Source organism: Camellia sinensis, chromosome 14 (assembly GCF_055761805.1).
Source record: "Camellia sinensis isolate YWXY chromosome 14, ASM5576180v1, whole genome shotgun sequence".
NCBI classification, from domain to species: Eukaryota; Viridiplantae; Streptophyta; class Magnoliopsida; order Ericales; family Theaceae; genus Camellia; species Camellia sinensis.
This window is the reverse complement of record NC_138974.1, coordinates 117,792,183-117,818,110: the sequence shown is the minus strand read 5'-3', so window position 1 is coordinate 117,818,110 and position 25,928 is coordinate 117,792,183.

The window sequence follows — 25,928 nt, the reverse complement described above, 5'->3', positions numbered from 1 at the left end:
ATATGTAAATACGGGGTTTACAAACCATTTCTTGCGCATTACGGTTCGAACACTCGAACACCTATACGGATTCTCCTGCACAGTGGCAGATATGTAAATACGGGGTTTCCGTACCATTTCTTGCGCATTACGGTTCGAACACTCGAACACTTATACAGATTCTTCTGCACAGTGGCAGATATGTAAATACGGGGTTTACATACCATTTCTTGCGCAATACGGTTCGAACACTCGAACACCTATACGGATTCTCCTGCACAGTGGCAGATATGTAAATACGGGGTTTACAAACCATTTCTTGGGCAATACGGTTCGAACACTCGAACACCTATACGGATTCTCCTGCACAGTGGCAGATATGTAAATACGGGGTTTACATACCATTTCTTGCGCATTACGGTTCGAACACTCGAACACCTATACGGATTCTCCTGCACAGTGGCAGATATGTAAATACGGCATTTACAAACAATTTCTTGGGCAATACGATTCGAACACTCGAACACCTATACGGATTCTCCTGCACAGTGGCAGATATGTAAATACGGGGTTTACATACCATTTCTTGCGCATTACGGTTCGAACACTCGAACACCTGTACGGATTCTCCTGCACAGTGGCAGATATGTAAAGACGGCGTTTACAAACCATTTCTTGGGCAATACGGTTCGAACACTCGAACACCTATACGGATTCTCCTGCACAGTGGCAGATATGTAAATACGGGGTTTCCGTACCATTTCTTGCGCATTACGGTTCGAACACTCGAACACCTATACGGATTCTCCTGCACAGTGGCAGATATGTAAATACGGGGTTTACATACCATTTCTTGCACATTACGGTTCGAACACTCGAACACCTACACAGATTCTCCTGTATAGTGACAGATATTTAAATATGGGGTTTACATACCATTTATTGCGCAATACGGTTCGAACACTCGAACACCTATACGGATTCTCCTGCACAGTGGCAGATATGTAAATACGGGGTTTATAAACCATTTCTTGCGCAATACGGTTCGAACACTCGAACACCTATACGGATTCTCCTGCATAGTGGCAGATATGTAAATACGGGGTTTACATACCATTTCTTGCGCATTACGGTTCGAACACTCGAACACCTATACGGATTCTCCTGCACAGTGGCAGATATGTAAATACGGCGTTTACAAAACATTTCTTGGGCAATACGGTTCGAACACTCGAACACCTATACGGATTCTCATGCACAGTGGCAGATATGTAAATACGGGGTTTACATACCATTTCTTGCGCATTACGGTTCGAACACTCGAACACCTATACGGATTCTCATGCACAGTGGCAGATATGTAAATACGGGGTTTACATACCATTTCTTGCGCATTACGGTTCGAACACTCGAACACCTGTACGGAATCTCTTGCACAGTGGCAGATATGTAAATACGGGGTTTACAAACCATTTCTTGCGCATTACGGTTCGAACACTCGAACACCTATACGGATTCTCCTGCACAGTGGCAGATATGTAAATACGGGGTTTCCGTACCATTTCTTGCGCATTACGGTTCGAACACTCGAACACTTATACAGATTCTTCTGCACAGTGGCAGATATGTAAATACGGGGTTTACATACCATTTCTTGCGCAATACGGTTCGAACACTCGAACACCTATACGGATTCTCCTGCACAGTGGCAGATATGTAAATACGGGGTTTCCGTACCATTTCTTGCGCATTACGGTTCGAACACTCGAACACGTTTACGGATTCTTCTGCACAGTGGCAGATATGTAAATACGGGGTTTACATACCGTTTCTTGCGCAATACGGTTCGAACACTCGAACACCTATACGGATTCTCCTGCACAGTGGCAGATATGTAAATACGGGGTTTACAAACCATTTCTTGCGCAATACGGTTCGAACACTCGAACACCTATACGGATTCTCCTGCACAGTGGCAGATATGTAAATACGGGGTTTCCGTACCATTTCTTGCGCATTACGGTTCGAACACTCGAACACCTATACGGATTCTCCTGCACAGTGGCAGATATGTAAATACGGCGTTTACAAACCATTTCTTGGGCAATACGGTTCGACCACTCGAACACCTATACGGATTCTCCTGCACAGTGGCAGATATGTAAATACGGGGTTTACATTCCAGTTCTTGCGCATTACGGTTCGAACACTCGAACACCTATACGGATTCTCCTGCACAGTGGCAGATATGTAAATACGGGGTTTCCGTACCATTTCTTGCGCATTACGGTTCGAACACTCGAACACCTATACGGATTCTCCTGCACAGTGGCAGATATGTAAATACGGGGTTTGCATACCATTTCTTGCGCATTACGGTTCGAACACTCGAACACCTATACGGATTCTCCTGCACAGTGGCAGATATGTAAATACGGGGTTTCCGTACCATTTCTTGCGCATTACGGTTCGAACACTCGAACACCTATACGGATTCTCCTGCACAGTGGCAGATATGTAAATACGGCGTTTACAAACCATTTCTTGGGCAATACGGTTCGAACACTCGAACACCTATACGGATTCTCCTGCACAGTGGCAGATATGTAAATACGGGGTTTATATACCATTTCTTGCGCATTACGGTTCGAACACTCGAACACCTGTACGGATTCTCCTGCACAGTAGCAGATATGTAAATACGGCGTTTACAAACCATTTCTTGGGCAATACGGTTCGAACACTCGAACACCTATACGGATTCTCCTGCACAGTGGCAGATATGTAAATACGGGGTTTACAAACCATTTCTTGCGCAATACGGTTCGAACACTCGAACACCTATACGGATTCTCCTGCACAGTGGCAGATATGTAAATACGGGGTTTACATACCATTTCTTGCGCAATACGGTTCGAACACTCGAACACCTATACGGATTCTCCTGCACAGTGGCAGATATGTAAATACGGGGTTTCCGTACCATTTCTTGCGCATTACGGTTCGAACACTCGAACACCTATACGGATTCTTCTACACAGTGGCAGATATGTAAATACGGGGTTTACATACCATTTCTTGCGCAATACGGTTTGAACACTCGAACACCTATACGGATTCTCCTGCACAGTGGCAGATATGTAAATACGGGGTTTACAAACCATTTCTTGGGCAATACGGTTCGAACACTCGAACACCTATACGGATTCTCCTGCACAGTGGCAGATATGTAAATACGGGGTTTACATACCATTTCTTGCGCATTACGGTTCGAACACTCGAACACCTATACGGATTCTCCTGCACAGTGGCAGATATGTAAATACGGCATTTACAAACCATTTCTGGGGCAATACGATTCGAACACTCGAACACCTATACGGATTCTCCTGCACAGTGGCAGATATGTAAATACGGGGTTTACATACCATTTCTTGCGCATTACGGTTCGAACACTCGAACACCTGTACGGATTCTCCTGCACAGTGGCAGATATGTAAATACGGCGTTTACAAACCATTTCTTGGGCAATACGGTTCGAACACCCGAACACCTATACGGATTCTCCTACACAGTGGCAGATATGTAAATACGGCGTTTACAAACCATTTCTTGGGCAATTCGGTTCGAACACTCGGACACCTACACGGATTCTCCTGCACAGTGGCAGATATGTAAATACGGGGTTTACATACCATTTCTTGCCCAATACGGTTCGAACACTCGAACACCTATACGGATTCTCCTGCACAGTGGCAGATATGTAAATACGGGGTTTACAAACCATTTCTTGCGCAATACGGTTCGAACACTCGAACACCTATACGGATTCTCCTGCACAGTGGCAGATATGTAAATACGGGGTTTACATACCATTTCTTGCGCATTACGGTTCGAACACTCGAACACCTGTACGGATTCTCCTGCACAGTGGCAGATATGTAAATACGGCGTTTACAAACCATTTCTTGGGCAATACGGTTCGAACACTCGAACACCTATACGGATTCTCCTGCACAGTGGCAGATATGTAAATACGGCGTTTACAAACCATTTCTTGGGCAATTCGGTTCGAACACTCGGACACCTACACGGATTCTCCTGCACAGTGGCAGATATGTAAATATGGGGTTTACATACCATTTCTTGCGCAATACGGTTCGAACACTCGAACACCTATACGGATTCTCCTGCACAGTGGCAGATATGTAAATACGGGGTTTACATACCATTTCTTGCGCATTACGGTTCGAACCCTCGAACACCTGTGCGGATTCTCCTGCACAGTGGCAGATATGTAAATACGGCGTTTACAAACCATTTCTTGGGCAATACGGTTCGAACACTCGAACACCTATACGGATTCTCCTGCACAGTGGCAGATATGTAAATACGGCGTTTACAAACCATTTCTTGGGCAATTCGGTTCGAACACTCGGACACCTACACGGATTCTCCTGCACAGTGGCAGATATGTAAATACGGGGTTTACATACCATTTCTTGCGCAATACGGTTCGAACACTCGAACACCTATACGGATTCTCCTGCACAGTGGCAGATATGTAAATACGGGGTTTACATGCCATTTCTTGCGCATTACGGTTCGAACACTCGAACACCTGTACGGATTCTCCTGCACAGTGGCAGATATGTAAATACGGCGTTTACAAACCATTTCTTGGGCAATACGGTTCGAACACTCGAACACCTATACGGATTCTCCTGCACAGTGGCAGATATATAAATACGGGGTTTACATACCATTTCTTGCGCATTACGGTTCGAACACTCGAACACCTGTACGGATTCTCCTGCACAGTAGCAGATATGTAAATACGGCGTTTACAAACCATTTCTTGGGCAATACGGTTCGAACACTCGAACACCTATACGGATTCTCCTGCACAGTGGCAGATATGTAAATACGGGGTTTACAAACCATTTCTTGCGCAATACGGTTCGAATACTCGAACACCTATACGGATTCTCCTGCACAGTGGCAGATATGTAAATATGGGGTTTACATACCATTTCTTGCGCAATACGGTTCGAACACTCGAACACCTATACGGATTCTCCTGCACAGTGGCAGATATGTAAATACGGGGTTTCCGTACCATTTCTTCCGCATTACGGTTCGAACACTCGAACACCTATACCGATTCTTCTGCACAGTGGCAGATATGTAAATACGGGGTTTACATACCATTTCTTGCGCAATACGGTTCGAACACTCGAACACCTATACGGATTCTCCTGCACAGTGGCAGATATGTAAATACGGGGTTTACAAACCATTTCTTGGGCAATACGGTTCGAACACTCGAACACCTATACGGATTCTCCTGCACAGTGGCAGATATGTAAATACGGGGTTTACATACCATTTCTTGCGCATTACGGTTCGAACACTCGAACACCTATACGGATTCTCCTGCACAGTGGCAGATATGTAAATACGGCATTTACAAACCATTTCTTGGGCAATACGATTCGAGCACTCGAACACCTATACGGATTCTCCTGCACAGTGGCAGGTATGTAAATACGGGGTTTACATACCATTTCTTGCGCATTACGGTTCGAACACTCGAACACCTGTACGGATTCTCCTGCACAGTGGCTGATATGTAAATACGGCGTTTACAAACCATTTCTTGGGCAATACGGTTCGAACACTCGAACACCTATACGGATTCTCCTGCACAGTGGCAGATATGTAAATACGGCGTTTACAAACCATTTCTTGGGCAATTCGGTTCGAACACTCGGACACCTACACGGATTATCCTGCACAGTGGCAGATATGTAAATACGGGGTTTACATACCATTTCTTGCCCAATACGGTTCGAACACTCGAACACCTATACGGATTCTCCTGCACAGTGGAAGATATGTAAATACGGGATTTACAAACCATTTCTTGCGCAATACGGTTCGAACACTCGAACACCTATACGGATTCTCCTACACAGTGGCAGGTATGTAAATACGGGGTTACATACCATTTCTTGCGCATTACGGTTCGAACACTCGAACACCTATACGGATTCTCCTGCACAGTGCCAGATATGTAAATACGGCGTTTACAAACCATTTCTTGGGCAATACGGTTCGAACACTCGAACACCTATACGGATTCTCCTGCACAGTGGCAGATATGTAAATACGGGGTTTACATACCATTTCTTGCGCATTACGGTTCGAACACTCGAACACCTGTACGGATTCTCCTGCACAGTGGCAGATATGTAAATACGGCGTTTACAAACCATTTCTTGGGCAATACGGTTCGAACACTCGAACACCTATACGGATTCTCCTGCACAGTGGCAGATATGTAAATACGGGGTTTACATACCATTTCTTGCGCATTACGGTTCGAACACTCGAACACCTGTACGGATTCTCCTGCACAGTGGCAGATATGTAAATACGGCGTTTACAAACCATTTCTTGGGCAATACGGTTCGAACACTCGAACACCTATACGGATTCTCCTGCACAGTGGCAGATATGTAAATACGGCGTTTACAAACCATTTCTTGGGCAATTCGGTTCGAACACTCGGACACCTACACGGATTCTCCTGCACAGTGGCAGATATGTAAATACGGGGTTTACATTCCATTTCTTGCGCAATACGGTTCGAACACTCGAACACCTATACGGATTCTCCTGCACAGTGGCAGATATGTAAATACGGGGTTTACATACCATTTCTTGCGCATTACGGTTCGAACACTCGAACACCTGTACGGATTCTCCTGCACAGTGGCAGATATGTAAATACGGAGTTTACAAACCATTTCTTGGGCAATACGGTTCGAACACTCGAACACCTATACGGATTCTCCTGCACAGTGGCAGATATGTAAATACGGGGTTTACATACCATTTCTTGCGCATTACGGTTCGAACACTCGAACACCTGTACGGATTCTCCTGCACAGTGGCAGATATGTAAATACGGCGTTTACAAACCATTTCTTGGGCAATACGGTTCGAACACTCGAACACCTATACGGATTCTCCGGCACAGTGGCAGACATGTAAATACGGCGTTTACAAACCATTTCTTGGGCAATTCGGTTCGAACACTCGGACACCTACACGGATTCTCCTGCACAGTGGCAGATATGTAAATACGGGGTTTACATACCATTTCTTGCGCAATACGGTTCGAACACTCGAACACCTATACGGATTCTCCTGCACAGTGGCAGATATGTAAATACGGGGTTTACATACCATTTCTTGCGCATTACGGTTCGAACACTCGAACACCTGTACGGATTCTCCTGCACAGTGGCAGATATGTAAATACGGCGTTTACAAACCATTTCTTGGGCTTCTTGGGCAATACGGTTCGAACACTCGAACACCTATACGGATTCTCCTGCACAGTGGCAGATATGTAAATACGGCGTTTACAAACCATTTCTTGGGCAATTCGGTTCGAACACTCAGGCACCTACACGGATTCTCCTGCACAGTGGCAGATATGTAAATACAGGGTTTGCATACCATTTCTTGTGCATTACGGTTCGAACACTCGAACACCTATACGGATTCTCCTGCACAGTGGCAGATATGTAAATTCGGGGTTTACAAACCATTTCTTGGGCAATACGGTTCGAACACTCGAACACCTATACGGATTCTCCTACACAGTGGCAGATATGTAAATACGGGGTTTACATACCATTTCATGCGCATTACGGTTCGAACACTCGAACACCTATACGGATTCTCCTGCACAGTGGCAGATATGTAAATACGGGGTTTACAAACCATTTCTTGCGCATTACGGTTCGAACACTCGAACACCTATACGGATTCTCCTGCACAGTGGCAGATATGTAAATACGGGGTTTCCGTACCATTTCTTGCGCATTACGGTTCGAACACTCGAACACCTATACAGATTCTTCTGCACAGTGGCAGATATGTAAATACGGGGTTTACATACCATTTCTTGCGCAATACGGTTCGAACACTCGAACACCTATACGGATTCTCCTGCACAGTGGCAGATATGTAAATACGGGGTTTACAAACCATTTCTTGGGCAATACGGTTCGAACACTCGAACACCTATACGGATTCTCCTGCACAGTGGCAGATATGTAAATACGGGGTTTACATACCATTTCTTGCGCATTACGGTTCGAACACTCGAACACCTATACGGATTCTCCTGCACAGTGGCAGATATGTAAATACGGCATTTACAAACAATTTCTTGGGCAATACGATTCGAACACTCGAACACTTATACGGATTCTCCTGCACAGTGGCAGATATGTAAATACGGGGTTTACATACCATTTCTTGCGCATTACGGTTCGAACACTCGAACACCTGTACGGATTCTCCTGCACAGTGGCAGATATGTAAATACGGCGTTTACAAACCATTTCTTGGGCAATACGGTTCGAACACTCGAACACCTATACGGATTCTCCTGCACAGTGGCAGATATGTAAATACGGGGTTTCCGTACCATTTCTTGCGCATTACGGTTCGAACACTCGAACACCTATACGGATTCTCCTGCACAGTGGCAGATATGTAAATACGGGGTTTACATACCATTTCTTGCACATTACGGTTCGAACACTCGAACACCTACACAGATTCTCCTGTATAGTGACAGATATTTAAATATGGGGTTTACATACCATTTATTGCGCAATACGGTTCGAACACTCGAACACCTATACGGATTCTCCTGCACAGTGGCAGATATGTAAATACGGGGTTTATAAACCATTTCTTGCGCAATACGGTTCGAACACTCGAACACCTATACGGATTCTCCTGCACAGTGGCAGATATGTAAATACGGGATTTACATACCATTTCTTGCGCATTACGGTTCGAACACTCGAACACCTATACGGATTCTCCTGCACAGTGGCAGATATGTAAATACGGCGTTTACAAAACATTTCTTGGGCAATACGGTTCGAACACTCGAACACCTATACGGATTCTCATGCACAGTGGCAGATATGTAAATACGGGGTTTACATACCATTTCTTGCGCATTACGGTTCGAACACTCGAACACCTGTACGGAATCTCTTGCACAGTGGCAGATATGTAAATACGGCGTTTACAAACCATTTCTTGGGCAATACGGTTCGAACACTCGAACACCTATACGGATTCTCCTGCACAGTGGCAGATATGTAAATACGGGGTTTACATACCATTTCTTGCGCATTACGGTTCGAACACTCGAACACCTATACGGATTCTCCTGCACAGTGGAAGATATGTAAATACGGGGTTTCCGTACCATTTCTTGCGCATTACGGTTCGAACACTCGAACACCTATACGGATTCTCCAGCACAGTGGCAGATATGTAAATACGGGGTTTACATACCATTTCTTGCGCATTACGGTTCGAACACTCGAACACCTACACGGATTCTCCTGCATAGTGGCAGATATGTAAATATGGGGTTTACATACCATTTATTGCGCAATACGGTTCGAACACTCGAACACCTATACGGATTCTCCTGCACAGTGGCAGATATGTAAATACGGGGTTTACAAACCATTTCTTGCGCAATACGGTTCGAACACTCGAACACCTATACGGATTCTCCTGCACAGTGGCAGATATGTAAATACGGGGTTTACATACCATTTCTTGCGCATTACGGTTCGAACACTCGAACACCTATACGGATTCTCCTGCACAGTGGCAGATATGTAATTACGGCGTTTACAAACCATTTCTTGGGCAATACGGTTCGAACACTCGAACACCTATACGGATTCTCCTGCACAGTGGCAGATATGTAAATACGGGGTTTACATACCATTTCTTGCGCATTACGGTTCGAACACTCGAACACCTGTACGGATTCTCCTGCACAGTGGCAGATATGTAAATACGGCGTTTACAAACCATTTCTTGGGCAACACGGTTCGAACACTCGAACACCTATACGGATTCTCCTGCACAGTGGCAGATATGTAAATACGGCGTTTACAAACCATTTCTTGGGCAATTCGGTTCGAACACTCAGGCACCTACACGGATTCTCCTGCACAGTGGCAGATATGTAAATACGGGGTTTGCATACCATTTCTTGTGCATTACGGTTCGAACACTCGAACACCTATACGGATTCTCCTGCACAGTGGCAGATATGTAAATACGGGGTTTACAAACCATTTCTTGGGCAATACGGTTCGAACACTCGAACACCTATACGGATTCTCCTACACAGTGGCAGATATGTAAATACGGGGTTTACATACCATTTCTTGCGCATTACGGTTCGAACACTCGAACACCTATACGGATTCTCCTGCACAGTGGCAGATATGTAAATACGGGGTTTACAAACCATTTCTTGCGCATTACGGTTCGAACACTCGAACACCTATACGGATTCTCCTGCACAGTGGCAGATATGTAAATACGGGGTTTCCGTACCATTTCTTGCGCATTACGGTTCGAACACTCGAACACTTATACAGATTCTTCTGCACAGTGGCAGATATGTAAATACGGGGTTTACATACCATTTCTTGCGCAATACGGTTCGAACACTCGAACACCTATACGGATTCTCCTGCACAGTGGCAGATATGTAAATACGGGGTTTACAAACCATTTCTTGGGCAATACGGTTCGAACACTCGAACACCTATACGGATTCTCCTGCACAGTGGCAGATATGTAAATACGGGGTTTACATACCATTTCTTGCGCATTACGGTTCGAACACTCGAACACCTATACGGATTCTCCTGCACAGTGGCAGATATGTAAATACGGCATTTACAAACAATTTCTTGGGCAATACGATTCGAACACTCGAACACCTATACGGATTCTCCTGCACAGTGGCAGATATGTAAATACGGGGTTTACATACCATTTCTTGCGCATTACGGTTCGAACACTCGAACACCTGTACGGATTCTCCTGCACAGTGGCAGATATGTAAATACGGCGTTTACAAACCATTTCTTGGGCAATACGGTTCGAACACTCGAACACCTATACGGATTCTCCTGCACAGTGGCAGATATGTAAATACGGGGTTTCCGTACCATTTCTTGCGCATTACGGTTCGAACACTCGAACACCTATACGGATTCTCCTGCACAGTGGCAGATATGTAAATACGGGGTTTACATACCATTTCTTGCACATTACGGTTCGAACACTCGAACACCTACACAGATTCTCCTGTATAGTGACAGATATTTAAATATGGGGTTTACATACCATTTATTGCGCAATACGGTTCGAACACTCGAACACCTATACGGATTCTCCTGCACAGTGGCAGATATGTAAATACGGGGTTTATAAACCATTTCTTGCGCAATACGGTTCGAACACTCGAACACCTATACGGATTCTCCTGCACAGTGGCAGATATGTAAATACGGGGTTTACATACCATTTCTTGCGCATTACGGTTCGAACACTCGAACACCTATACGGATTCTCCTGCACAGTGGCAGATATGTAAATACGGCGTTTACAAAACATTTCTTGGGCAATACGGTTCGAACACTCGAACACCTATACGGATTCTCATGCACAGTGGCAGATATGTAAATACGGGGTTTACATACCATTTCTTGCGCATTACGGTTCGAACACTCGAACACCTGTACGGAATCTCTTGCACAGTGGCAGATATGTAAATACGGCGTTTACAAACCATTTCTTGGGCAATACGGTTCGAACACTCGAACACCTATACGGATCTCCTGCACAGTGGCAGATATGTAAATACGGGGTTTACATACCATTTCTTGCGCATTACGGTTCGAACACTCGAACACCTATACGGATTCTCCTGCACAGTGGAAGATATGTAAATACAGGGTTTCCGTACCATTTCTTGCGCATTACGGTTCGAACACTCGAACACCTATACGGATTCTCCAGCACAGTGGCAGATATGTAAATACGGGGTTTACATACCATTTCTTGCGCATTACGGTTCGAACACTCGAACACCTACACGGATTCTCCTGCATAGTGGCAGATATGTAAATATGGGGTTTACATACCATTTATTGCGCAATACGGTTCGAACACTCGAACACCTATACGGATTCTCCTGCACAGTGGCAGATATGTAAATACGGGGTTTACAAACCATTTCTTGCGCAATACGGTTCGAACACTCGAACACCTATACGGATTCTCCTGCACAGTGGCAGATATGTAAATACGGGGTTTACATACCATTTCTTGCGCATTACGGTTCGAACACTCGAACACCTATACGGATTCTCCTGCACAGTGGCAGATATGTAATTATGGCGTTTACAAACCATTTCTTGGGCAATACGGTTCGAACACTCGAACACCTATACGGATTCTCCTGCACAGTGGCAGATATGTAAATACGGGGTTTACATACCATTTCTTGCGCATTACGGTTCGAACACTCGAACACCTGTACGGATTCTCCTGCACAGTGGCAGATATGTAAATACGGCGTTTACAAACCATTTCTTGGGCAACACGGTTCGAACACTCGAACACCTATACGGATTCTCCTGCACAGTGGCAGATATGTAAATACGGCGTTTACAAACCATTTCTTGGGCAATTCGGTTCGAACACTCAGGCACCTACACGGATTCTCCTGCACAGTGGCAGATATGTAAATACGGGGTTTGCATACCATTTCTTGTGCATTACGGTTCGAACACTCGAACACCTATACGGATTCTCCTGCACAGTGGCAGATATGTAAATACGGGGTTTACAAACCATTTCTTGGGCAATACGGTTCGAACACTCGAACACCTATACGGATTCTCCTACACAGTGGCAGATATGTAAATACGGGGTTTACATACCATTTCTTGCGCATTACGGTTCGAACACTCGAACACCTATACGGATTCTCCTGCACAGTGGCAGATATGTAAATACGGGGTTTACAAACCATTTCTTGCGCATTACGGTTCGAACACTCGAACACCTATACGGATTCTCCTGCACAGTGGCAGATATGTAAATACGGGGTTTCCGTACCATTTCTTGCGCATTACGGTTCGAACACTCGAACACTTATACAGATTCTTCTGCACAGTGGCAGATATGTAAATACGGGGTTTACATACCATTTCTTGCGCAATACGGTTCGAACACTCGAACACCTATACGGATTCTCCTGCACAGTGGCAGATATGTAAATACGGGGTTTCCGTACCATTTCTTGCGCATTACGGTTCGAACACTCGAACACGTTTACGGATTCTTCTGCACAGTGGCAGATATGTAAATACGGGGTTTACATACCGTTTCTTGCGCAATACGGTTCGAACACTCGAACACCTATACGGATTCTCCTGCACAGTGGCAGATATGTAAATACGGGGTTTACAAACCATTTCTTGCGCAATACGGTTCGAACACTCGAACACCTATACGGATTCTCCTGCACAGTGGCAGATATGTAAATACGGGGTTTCCGTACCATTTCTTGCGCATTACGGTTCGAACACTCGAACACCTATACGGATTCTCCTGCACAGTGGCAGATATGTAAATACGGCGTTTACAAACCATTTCTTGGGCAATACGGTTCGACCACTCGAACACCTATACGGATTCTCCTGCACAGTGGCAGATATGTAAATACGGGGTTTACATTCCAGTTCTTGCGCATTACGGTTCGAACACTCGAACACCTATACGGATTCTCCTGCACAGTGGCAGATATGTAAATACGGGGTTTCCGTACCATTTCTTGCGCATTACGGTTCGAACACTCGAACACCTATACGGATTCTCCTGCACAGTGGCAGATATGTAAATACGGGGTTTGCATACCATTTCTTGCGCATTACGGTTCGAACACTCGAACACCTATACGGATTCTCCTGCACAGTGGCAGATATGTAAATACGGGGTTTCCGTACCATTTCTTGCGCATTACGGTTCGAACACTCGAACACCTATACGGATTCTCCTGCACAGTGGCAGATATGTAAATACGGGGTTTACATACCATTTCTTGCGCATTACGGTTCGAACACTCGAACACCTACACGGATTCTCCTGCATAGTGGCAGATATGTAAATATGGGGTTTACATACCATTTATTGCGCAATACGGTTCGAGCACTCGAATACCTATACGGATTCTCCTGCACAGTGGCAGATATGTAAATACGGGGTTTACAAACCATTTCTTGCGCAATACGGTTCGAACACTCGAACACCAATACGGATTCTCCTGCACAGTGGCAGATATGTAAATACGGGGTTTACATACCATTTCTTGCGCATTACGGTTCGAACACTCGAACACCTATACGGATTATCCTGCACAGTGGCAGATATGTAAATACGGCGTTTACAAACCATTTCTTGGGCAATACGGTTCGAACACTCGAACACCTATACGGATTCTCCTGCACAGTGGCAGATATGTAAATACGGGGTTTACATACCATTTCTTGCGCATTACGGTTCGAACACTCGAACACCTGTACGGATTCTCCTGCACAGTGGCAGATATGTAAATACGGCGTTTACAAACCATTTCTTGGGCAATACGGTTCGAACACTCGAACACCTATACGGATTCTCCAGCACAGTGGCAGATATGTAAATACGGCGTTTACAAACCATTTCTTGGGCAATTCGGTTCGAACACTCGGACACCTACACGGATTCTCCTGCACAGTGGCAGATATGTAAATACGGGGTTTACATACCATTTCTTGCGCAATACGGTTCGAACACTCGAACACCTATACGGATTCTCCTGCACAGTGGCAGATATGTAAATACGGGGTTTACATACCATTTCTTGCGCATTACGGTTCGAACACTCGAACACCTGTACAGATATTCCTGCACAGTGGCAGATATGTAAATACGGAGTTTACAAACCATTTCTTGGGCAATACGGTTCGAACACTTGAACACCTATACTGATTCTCCTGCGCAGTGGCAGATATGTAAATACGGCGTTTACAAACCATTTCTTGGGCAATTCGGTTCGAACACTCGGACACCTATACGGATTCTCCTGCACAGTGGCAGATATGTAAATACGGGGTTTGCATACCATTTCTTGCGCATTACGGTTCGAACACTCGAACACCTATACGGATTCTCCTGCACAGTGGCAGATATATAAATACGGCGTTTACAAACCATTTCTTGGGCAATACGGTTCGAACACTCGAACACCTATAAGGATTCTCCTGCACAGTGGCAGATATGTATATACGGGGTTTACAAACCATTTCTTGCGCATTACGGTTCGAACACTCGAACACCTATACGGATTCTCCTACACAGTGGCAGATATGTAAATACGGGGTTTACATACCATTTTTTGCGCATTACGGTTCGAACACTCGAACACCTATACGGATTCTCCTGCACAGTGGCAGATTTGTAAATACGGCGTTTACAAACCATTTCTTGGGCAATACGGTTCGAAGACTCGAACACCTATACGGATTCTCCAGCACAGTGGCAGATATGTAAATACGGCGTTTGCAAACCATTTCTTGGGCAATTCGGTTCGAACACTCGGACACCTACACGGATTCTCCTGCACAGTGGCAGATATGTAAATACGGGGTTTACATACCATTTCTTGCGCAATACGGTTCGAACACTCGAACACCTATACGGATTCTCCTGCACAGTGGCAGATATGTAAATACGGGGTTTACAAACCATTTCTTGCGCAATACGGTTCGAACACTCGAACACCTATACGGATTCTCCTGCACAGTGGCAGATATGTAAATACGGGGTTTACATACCATTTCTTGCGCATTACGGTTCGAACACTCGAACACCTATACGGATTCTCCTGCACAGTGGCAGATATGTAAATACGGCGTTTACAAACCATTTCTTGGGCAATACGGTTCGAACACTCGAACACCTATACGGATTCTCCTGCACAGTGGCAGATATGTAAATACGGGGTTTACATACCATTTCTTGCGCATTACGGTTCGAACACTTGAACACCTGTACGGATTCTCCTGCACAGTGGCAGATATGTAAATACGGCGTTTACAAACCATTTCTTGGGCAATTCGGTTCGAACACTCGGACACCTATACGGATTCTCCTGCACAGTGGCAGATATGTAAATACGGGGTTTGCATACCATTTCTTGCGCATTACGGTTCGAACACTCGAACACCTATACGGATTCTCCTACACAGTGGCAGATATGTAAATACGGCGTTTACAAACCATTTCTTGGGCAATACGGTTCGAACACTCGAACACCTATACGGATTCTCCTGCACGGTGGCAGATATGTAAATACGGGGTTTTCATACCATTTCTTGCGCATTACGGTTCGAACACTCGAACACCTATACGGATTCTCCTGCACAGTGGCAGATATGTAAATACGGCGTTTACAAACCATTTCTTGGGCAATACGGTTCGAACACTCGAACACCTATACGGATTCTCCTGCACAGTGGCAGATATGTAAATACGGGGTTTACATACCATTTCTTGCGCATTACGGTTCGAACACTCGAACACCTGTACGGATTCTCCTGCACAGTGGCAGATATGTAAATACGGCGTTTACAAACCATTTCTTGGGCAATACGGTTCGAACACTCGAACACCTATACGGATTCTCCTGCACTGTGGCAGATATGTAAATACGGGGTTTTCATACCATTTCTTGCGCATTACGGTTCGAACACTCGAACACCTATACGGATTCTCCTGCACAGTGGCAGATATGTAAATACGGGGTTTACATACCATTTCTTGCGCATTACGGTTCGAACACTCGAACACCTATACGAATTCTCCTGCACAGTGGCAGATATGTAAATACGGGGTTTCCGTACCATTTCTTGCGCATTACGGTTCGAACACTCGAACACCTATACGGATTCTGCTGCACAGTGGCAGATATGTAAATACGGGGTTTACATACCATTTCTTGCGCAATACGGTTCGAACACTCGAACACCTATACGGATTCTCCTGCACAGTGGCAGATATGTAAATACGGGGTTTACAAACCATTTCTTGCGCAATACGGTTCGAACACTCGAACACCTATACGGATTCTCCTGCACAGTGGCAGATATGTAAATACGGGGTTTACATACCATTTCTAGCGCATTACGGTTCGAACACTCGAACACCTATACGGATTCTCCTGCACAGTGGCAGATATGTAAATACGGCGTTTACAAACCATTTCTTGGGCAATACGGTTCGAACACTCGAACACCTATACGGATTCTCCTGCACAGTGGCAGATATGTAAATACGGGGTTTACATACCATTTCTTGCGCATTACGGTTCGAACACTCGAACACCTATACGGATTCTCCTGCACAGTGGCAGATATGTAAATACGGGGTTTCCGTACCATTTCTTGCGCATTACAGTTCGAACACTCGAACACCTATACGGATTCTCCAGCACAGTGGCAGATATGTAAATACGGGGTTTACATACCATTTCTTGCGCGTTACGGTTCGAACACTCGAACACCTATACGGATTCTCCAGCACAGGGGCAGATATGTAAATACGGGGTTTCCGGACCATTTCTTGCGCATTACGGTTCGAACACTCGAACACCTATACGGATTCTCCTGCACAGTGGCAGATATGTAAATATGTGGTTTACATACCATTTCTTGCGCATTACGGTTCGAACACTCGAACACCTACACGGATTCTCCTGCATAGTGGCAGATATGTAAATATGGGGTTTACATACCATTTATTGCGCAATACGGTTCGAAAACTCGAACACCTATACGAATTCTCCTGCACAGTGGCAGATATGTAAATACGGGGTTTACAAACCATTTCTTGCGCAATACGGTTCGAACACTCGAACACCTATACGGATTCTCCTGCACAGTGGCAGATATGTAAATACGGGGTTTACATACAATTTCTTGCGCATTACGGTTCGAACACTCGAACACCTATACGGATTCTCCTGCACAGTGGCAGATATGTAAATACGGCGTTTACAAACCATTTCTTGGGCAATACGGTTCGAACACTCGAACACCTATACGGATTCTCCTGCACAGTGGCAGATATGTAAATACGGGGTTTACATACCATTTCTTGCGCATTACGGTTCGAACACTCGAACACCTGTACGGATTCTCCTGCACAGTGGCAGATATGTAAATACGGCGTTTACAAACCATTTCTTGGGCAATACGGTTCGAACACTCGAACACCTATACGGATTCTCCTGCACAGTGGCAGATATGTAAATACGGCGTTTACAAACCATTTCTTGGGTAATTCGGTTCGAACACTCGGACACCTACACGGATTCTCCTGCACAGTGGCAGATATGTAAATACGGGGTTTACATACCATTTCTTGCGCAATACGGTTCGAACACTCGAACACCTATACGGATTCTCCTGCACAGTGGCAGATATGTAAATACGGGGTTTACATACCATTTCTTGCGCATTACGGCTCGAACACTCGAACACCTGTACGGATTCTCCTGCACAGTGGCAGATATGTAAATACGGAGTTTACAAACCATTTCTTGGGCAATACGGCTCGAACACTCGAACACCTATACGGATTCTCCTGCACAGTGGCAGATATATAAATACAGCGTTTACAAACCATTTCTTGGGCAATTCGGTTCGAACACTCGGACACCTATACGGATTCTCCTGCACAGTGGCAGATATGTAAATACGGGGTTTGCATACCATTTCTTGCGCATTACGGTTCGAACACTCGAACACCTATACGGGTTCTCCTGCACAGTGGCAGATATGTAAATACGGCGTTTACAAACCATTTCTTGGGCAATACGGTTCGAACACTCGAACACCTATACGGATTCTCCTGCACAGTGGCAGATATGTATATACGGGGTTAACAAACCATTTCTTGCGCATTACGGTTCGAACACTCGAACACCTATACGGATTCGCCTGCACAGTGGCAGATATGTAAATACGGGGTTTACATACCATTTCTTGCGCATTACGGTTCGAACACTCGAACACCTATACGAATTCTCCTGCACAGTGGCAGATTTGTAAATACGGCGTTTACAAACCATTTCTTGGGCAATACGGTTCGAACACTCGAACACCTATACGGATTCTCCTGCACAGTGGCAGATATGTAAATACGGCGTTTACAAACCATTTCTTGGGCAATTCGGTTCGAACACTCGGACACCTATACGGATTCTCCTGCACAGTGGCAGATATGTAAATACGGGGTTTGCATACCATTTCTTGCGCATTACGGTTCGAACACTCGAACACCTATACGGATTCTCCTGCACAATGGCAGATATGTAAATACGGCGTTTACAAACCATTTCTTGGGCAATACGGTTCGAACACTCGAACACCTATACGGATTCTCCTGCACAGTGGCAGATATGTATATACGGGGTTAACAAACCATTTCTTGCGCATTACGGTTCGAACACTCGAACACCTATACGAATTCTCCTGCACAGTGGCAGATATGTAAATACGGGGTTTACATACCATTTCTTGCGCATTACGGTTCGAACACTCGAACACCTATACGAATTCTCCTGCACAGTGGCAGATTTGTAAATACGGCGTTTACAAACCATTTCTTGGGCAATACGGTTCGAACACTCGAACACCTATACGGATTCTCCTGCACAGTGGCAGATATGTAAATACGGCGTTTACAAACCATTTCTTGGGCAATTCGGTTAGAACACTCGGACACCTACACGGATTCTCCTGCACAGTGGCAGATATGTAAATACGGGGTTTGCATACCATTTCTTGCGCATTACGGTTCGAACACTCGAACACCTATACGGATTCTCCTGCACAGTGGCAGATATGTAAATATGGGGTTTACATACCATTTATTGCACAATACGGTTCGAACACTCGAACACCTATACGAATTCTCCTGCACAGTGGCAGATATGTAAATACGGGGTTTACAAACCATTTCTTGCGCAATACGGTTCGAACACTCGAACACCTATACGGATTCTCCTGCACAGTGGCAGATATGTAAATACGGGGTTTACATACCATTTCTTGCGCATTACGGTTCGAACACTCGAACACCTATACGGATTCTCCTGCACAGTGGCAGATATGTAAATACGGCGTTTACAAACCATTTCTTGGGCAATACGGTTCGAACACTCGAACACCTATACGGATTCTCCTGCACAGTGGCAGATATGTAAATACGGGGTTTACATACCATTTCTTGCGCATTACGGTTCGAACACTCGAACACCTGTACGGATTCTCCTGCACAGTGGCAGATATGTAAATACGGCGTTTACAAACCATTTCTTGGGCAATACGGTTCGAACACTCGAACACCTATACGGATTCTCCTGCACAGTGGCAGATATGTAAATACGGCGTTTACAAACCATTTCTTGGGTAATTCGGTTCGAACACTCGGACACCTACACGGATTCTCCTGCACAGTGGCAGATATGTAAATACGGGGTTTACATACCATTTCTTGCGCAATACGGTTCGAACACACGAACACCTATACGGATTCTCCTGCACAGTGGCAGATATGTAAATATGGGGTTTACATACCATTTCTTGCGCATTACGGCTCGAACACTCGAACACCTGTACGGATTCTCCTGCACAGTGGCAGATATGTAAATACGGAGTTTACAAACCATTTCTTGGGCAATACGGCTCGAACACTCGAACACCTATACGGATTCTCCTGCACAGTGGCAGATATGTAAATACGGCGTTTACAAACCATTTCTTGGGCAATTCGGTTCGAACACTCGGACACCTATACGGATTCTCCTGCACAGTGGCAGATATGTAAATACGGGGTTTGCATACCATTTCTTGCGCATTACGGTTCGAACACTCGAACACCTATACGGATTCTCCTGCACAGTGGCAGATATGTAAATACGGGGTTTACAAACCATTTCTTGCGCAATACGGTTCGAACACTCGAACACCTATACGGATTCTCCTGCACAGTGGCAGATATGTAAATACGGGGTTTACTTACCATTTCTTGCGCATTACGGTTCGAACACTCGAACACCTATACGGATTCTCCTGCACAGTGGCAGATATGTAAATACGGGGTTTACAGACCATTTCTTGCGCATTACGGTTCGAACACTCGAACACCTATACGGATTCTCCTGCACAGTGGCAGATATGTAAATACGGCGTTTACAAACCATTTCTTGGGCAATACGGTTCGAACACTCGAACACGTATACGGATTCTCCTGCACAGTGGCAGATATGTAAATACGGGGTTACCATTTCTTGCGCATTACGGTTCGAACACTCGAACACCTGTACGGATTCTTCTGCACAGTGGCAGATATGTAAATACGGCGTTTACAAACCATTTCTTGGGCAATTCGGTTCAAACACTCGGACACCTATACGGATTCTCCTGCACAGTGGCAGATATGTAAATACGGGGTTTGCATACCATTTCTTGCGCATTACGGTTCGAACACTCGAACACCTATACGGATTCTCCTACACAGTGGCAGATATGTAAATACGGCGTTTACAAACCATTTCTTGGGCAATACGGTTCGAACACTCGAACACCTATACGGATTCTCCTGCACAGTGGCAGATATGTAAATACGGCGTTTACAAACCATTTCTTGGGCAATTCGGTTCGAACACTCGGACACCTATACGGATTCTCCTGCACAGTGGCAGATATGTAAATACGGGGTTTGCATACCATTTCTTGCGCATTACGGTTCGAACACTCGAACACCTATACGGATTCTCCTGCACAGTGGCAGATATGTAAATACGGGGTTTACAAACCATTTCTTGCGCAATACGGTTCGAACACTCGAACACCTATACGGATTCTCCTGCACAGTGGCAGATATGTAAATACGGGGTTTACTTACCATTTCTTGCGCATTACGGTTCGAACACTCGAACACCTATACGGATTCTCCTGCACAGTGGCAGATATGTAAATACGGGGTTTACAGACCATTTCTTGCGCATTACGGTTCGAACACTCGAACACCTATACGGATTCTCCTGCACAGTGGCAGATATGTAAATACGGCGTTTACAAACCATTTCTTGGGCAATACGGTTCGAACACTCGAACACGTATACGGATTCTCCTGCACAGTGGCAGATATGTAAATACGGGGTTACCATTTCTTGCGCATTACGGTTCGAACACTCGAACACCTGTACGGATTCTTCTGCACAGTGGCAGATATGTAAATACGGCGTTTACAAACCATTTCTTGGGCAATTCGGTTCAAACACTCGGACACCTATACGGATTCTCCTGCACAGTGGCAGATATGTAAATACGGGGTTTGCATACCATTTCTTGCGCATTACGGTTCGAACACTCGAACACCTATACGGATTCTCCTACACAGTGGCAGATATGTAAATACGGCGTTTACAAACCATTTCTTGGGCAATACGGTTCGAACACTCGAACACCTATACGGATTCTCCTGCACTGTGACAGATATGTAAATACGGGGTTTACATACCATTTCTTGCGCATTACGGTTCGAACACTCGAACACCTATACGGATTCTCCTGCACAGTGGCAGATATGTAAATACGGGGTTTACATACCATTTCTTGCGCATTACGATTCGAACACTCGAACACCTATACGGATTCTCCTGCACAGTGGCAGATATGTAAATACGGGGTTTCCGTACCATTTCTTGCGCATTACGGTTCGAACACTCGAACACCTATACGGATTCTTCTGCACAGTGGCAGATATGTAAATACGGGGTTTACATACCATTTCTTGCGCAATACGGTTCGAACACTCGAACACCTATACGGATTCTCCTGCACAGTGGCAGATATGTAAATACGGGGTTTACAAACCATTTCTTGCGCAATACGGTTCGAACACTCGAACACATATACGGATTCTCCTGCAGAGTGGCAGATATGTAAATACGGGGTTTACATACCATTTCTTGCGCATTACGGTTCGAACACTCGAACACCTATACGGATTCTCCTGCACAGTGGCAGATATGTAAATACGGCGTTTACAAACCATTTCTTGGGCAATACGGTTCGAACACTCGGACACCTATACGGATTCTCCTGCACAGTGGCAGATATGTAAATACGGGGTTTACATACCATTTCTTGCGCATTACGGTTCGAACACACGAACACCTACACGGATTCTCCTGTACAGTGGCAGATATGTAAATACGGGGTTTCCGTATCATTTCTTGCGCATTACGGTTCGAACACTCGAACACCTATACGGATTCTCCTGCACAGTGGCAGATATGTAAATACGGGGTTTACATACCATTTCTTGCGCATTACGGTTCGAACACTCGAACACCTATACGGATTCTCCTGCACAGTGGCAGATATGTAAATACGGGGTTTCCGTACCATTTCTTGCGCATTACGGTTCGAACACTCGAACACCTATACGGATTCTCCTGCACAGTGGCAGATATGTAAATACGGGGTTTACATACCATTTGTTGCGCATTACGGTTCGAACACTCGAACACCTACACGGATTCTCCTGCATAGTGGCAGATATGTAAATATGGGGTTTACATACCATTTCTTGCGCAATACGGTTCGAACACTCGAACACCTATACGGATTCTCCTGCACAGTGGCAGATATGTAAATACGGGGTTTACAAACCATTTCTTGCGCAATACGGATCGAACACTCGAACACCTATACGGATTCTCCTGCACAGTGGCAGATATGTAAATACGGGGTTTGCATACCATTTCTTGCGCATTACGGTTCGAACACTCGAACACCAATACGGATTCTTCTGCACAGTGGCAGATATGTAAATACGGGGTTTACCTACCATTTCTTGCGCAATACGGTTCGAACACTCGAACACCTATACGGATTCTCCTGCACAGTGGCAGATATGTAAATACGGGGTTTACAAACCATTTCTTGCGCATTACGGTTCGAACACTCGAACACCTATACGGATTCTCCTGCACAGTGGCAGATATGTAAATACGGGGTTTCCGTACCATTTCTTGCGCATTACGGTTCGAACACTCGAACACCTATACGGATTCTCCTGCACAGTGGCAGATATGTAAATACGGGGTTTACATACCATTTCTTGCGCATTACGGTTCGAACACTCGAACACCTATACGGATTCTCCTGGACAGTGACAGATATGTAAATACGGGGTTTCCGTACCATTTCTTGCGCATTACGGTTCGAACACTCGAACACCTATACGGATTCTCCTGCACAGTGGCAGATATGTAAATACGGGGTTTACATACCATTTGTTGCGCATTACGGTTCGAACACTCGAACACCTACACGGATTCTCCTGCATAGTGGCAGATATGTAAATATGGGGTTTACATACCATTTCTTGCGCAATACGGTTCGAACACTCGAACACCTATACGGATTCTCCTGCACAGTGGCAGATATGTAAATACGGGGTTTACAAACCATTTCTTGCGCAATACGGTTCGAACACTCGAACACCTAAACGGATTCTCCTGCACAGTGGCAGATATGTAAATACGGGGTTTACATACCATTTCTTGCGCATTACGGTTCGAACACTCGAACACCTATACGGATTCTTCTGCACAGTGGCAGATATGTAAATACGGGGTTTACCTACCATTTCTTGCGCAATACGGTTCGAACACTCGAACACCTATACGGATTCTCCTGCACAGTGGCAGATATGTAAATACGGGGTTTACAAACCATTTCTTGCGCAATACGGTTCTAACACTCGAACACCTATACGGATTCTCCTGCACAGTGGCAGATATGTAAATACGGGGTTTACATACCATTTCTTGCACATTACGGTTCGAACACTCGAACACCTATACGGATTCTCCTGCACAGTGGCAGATATGTAAATACGGGGTTTACATACCATTTCTTGCGCATTACGGTTCGAACACTCGAACACCTATACGGATTCTCCTGCACAGTGGCAGATATGTAAATACGGGGTTTACATACCATTTCTTGCGCATTACGGTTCGAACACTCGAACACCTATACGGATTCTCCTGCACAGTGGCAGATATGTAAATACGGGGTTTCCGTACCATTTCTTGCGTATTACGGTTCGAACACTCGAACACCTATACGGATTCTCCTGCACAGTGGCAGATATGTAAATACGGGGTTTACATACCATTTCTTGCGCATTACGGTTCGAACACTCGAACACCTATACGGATTCTCCTGCACAGTGGCAGATATGTAAATACGGGGTTTCCGTACCATTTCTTGCGCATTACTGTTCGAACACTCGAACACCTATACGGATTCTCCTGCACAGTGGCAGATATGTAAATACGGGGTTTACATACCATTTCTTGCGCATTACGGTTCGAACACTCGAACACCTACACGGATTCTCCTGCATAGTGGCAGATATGTAAATATGGGGTTTACATACCATTTCTTGCGCAATACGGTTCGAACACTCGAACACCTATACGGATTCTCCTGCACAGTGGCAGATATGTAAATACGGGGTTTACAAACCATTTCTTGCGCAATACGGTTTGAACACTCGAACACCTATACGGATTCTCCTGCACAGTGGCAGATATGCAAATACGGGGTTTCCGTACCATTTCTTGCGCATTACGGTTCGAACACTCGAACACCTATTCGGATTCTTCTGCACAGTGGCAGATATGTAAATACGGGGTTTACATACCATTTCTTGCGCATTACGGTTCGAACACTCGAACACCTATACGGATTCTCCTGCACAGTGGCAGATATGTAAATACGGGGTTTACATACCATTTGTTGCGCAATACGGTTCGAACACTCGAACACCTATACGGATTCTCCTGCACAGTGGCAGATATGTAAATACGGGGTTTACAAACCATTTCT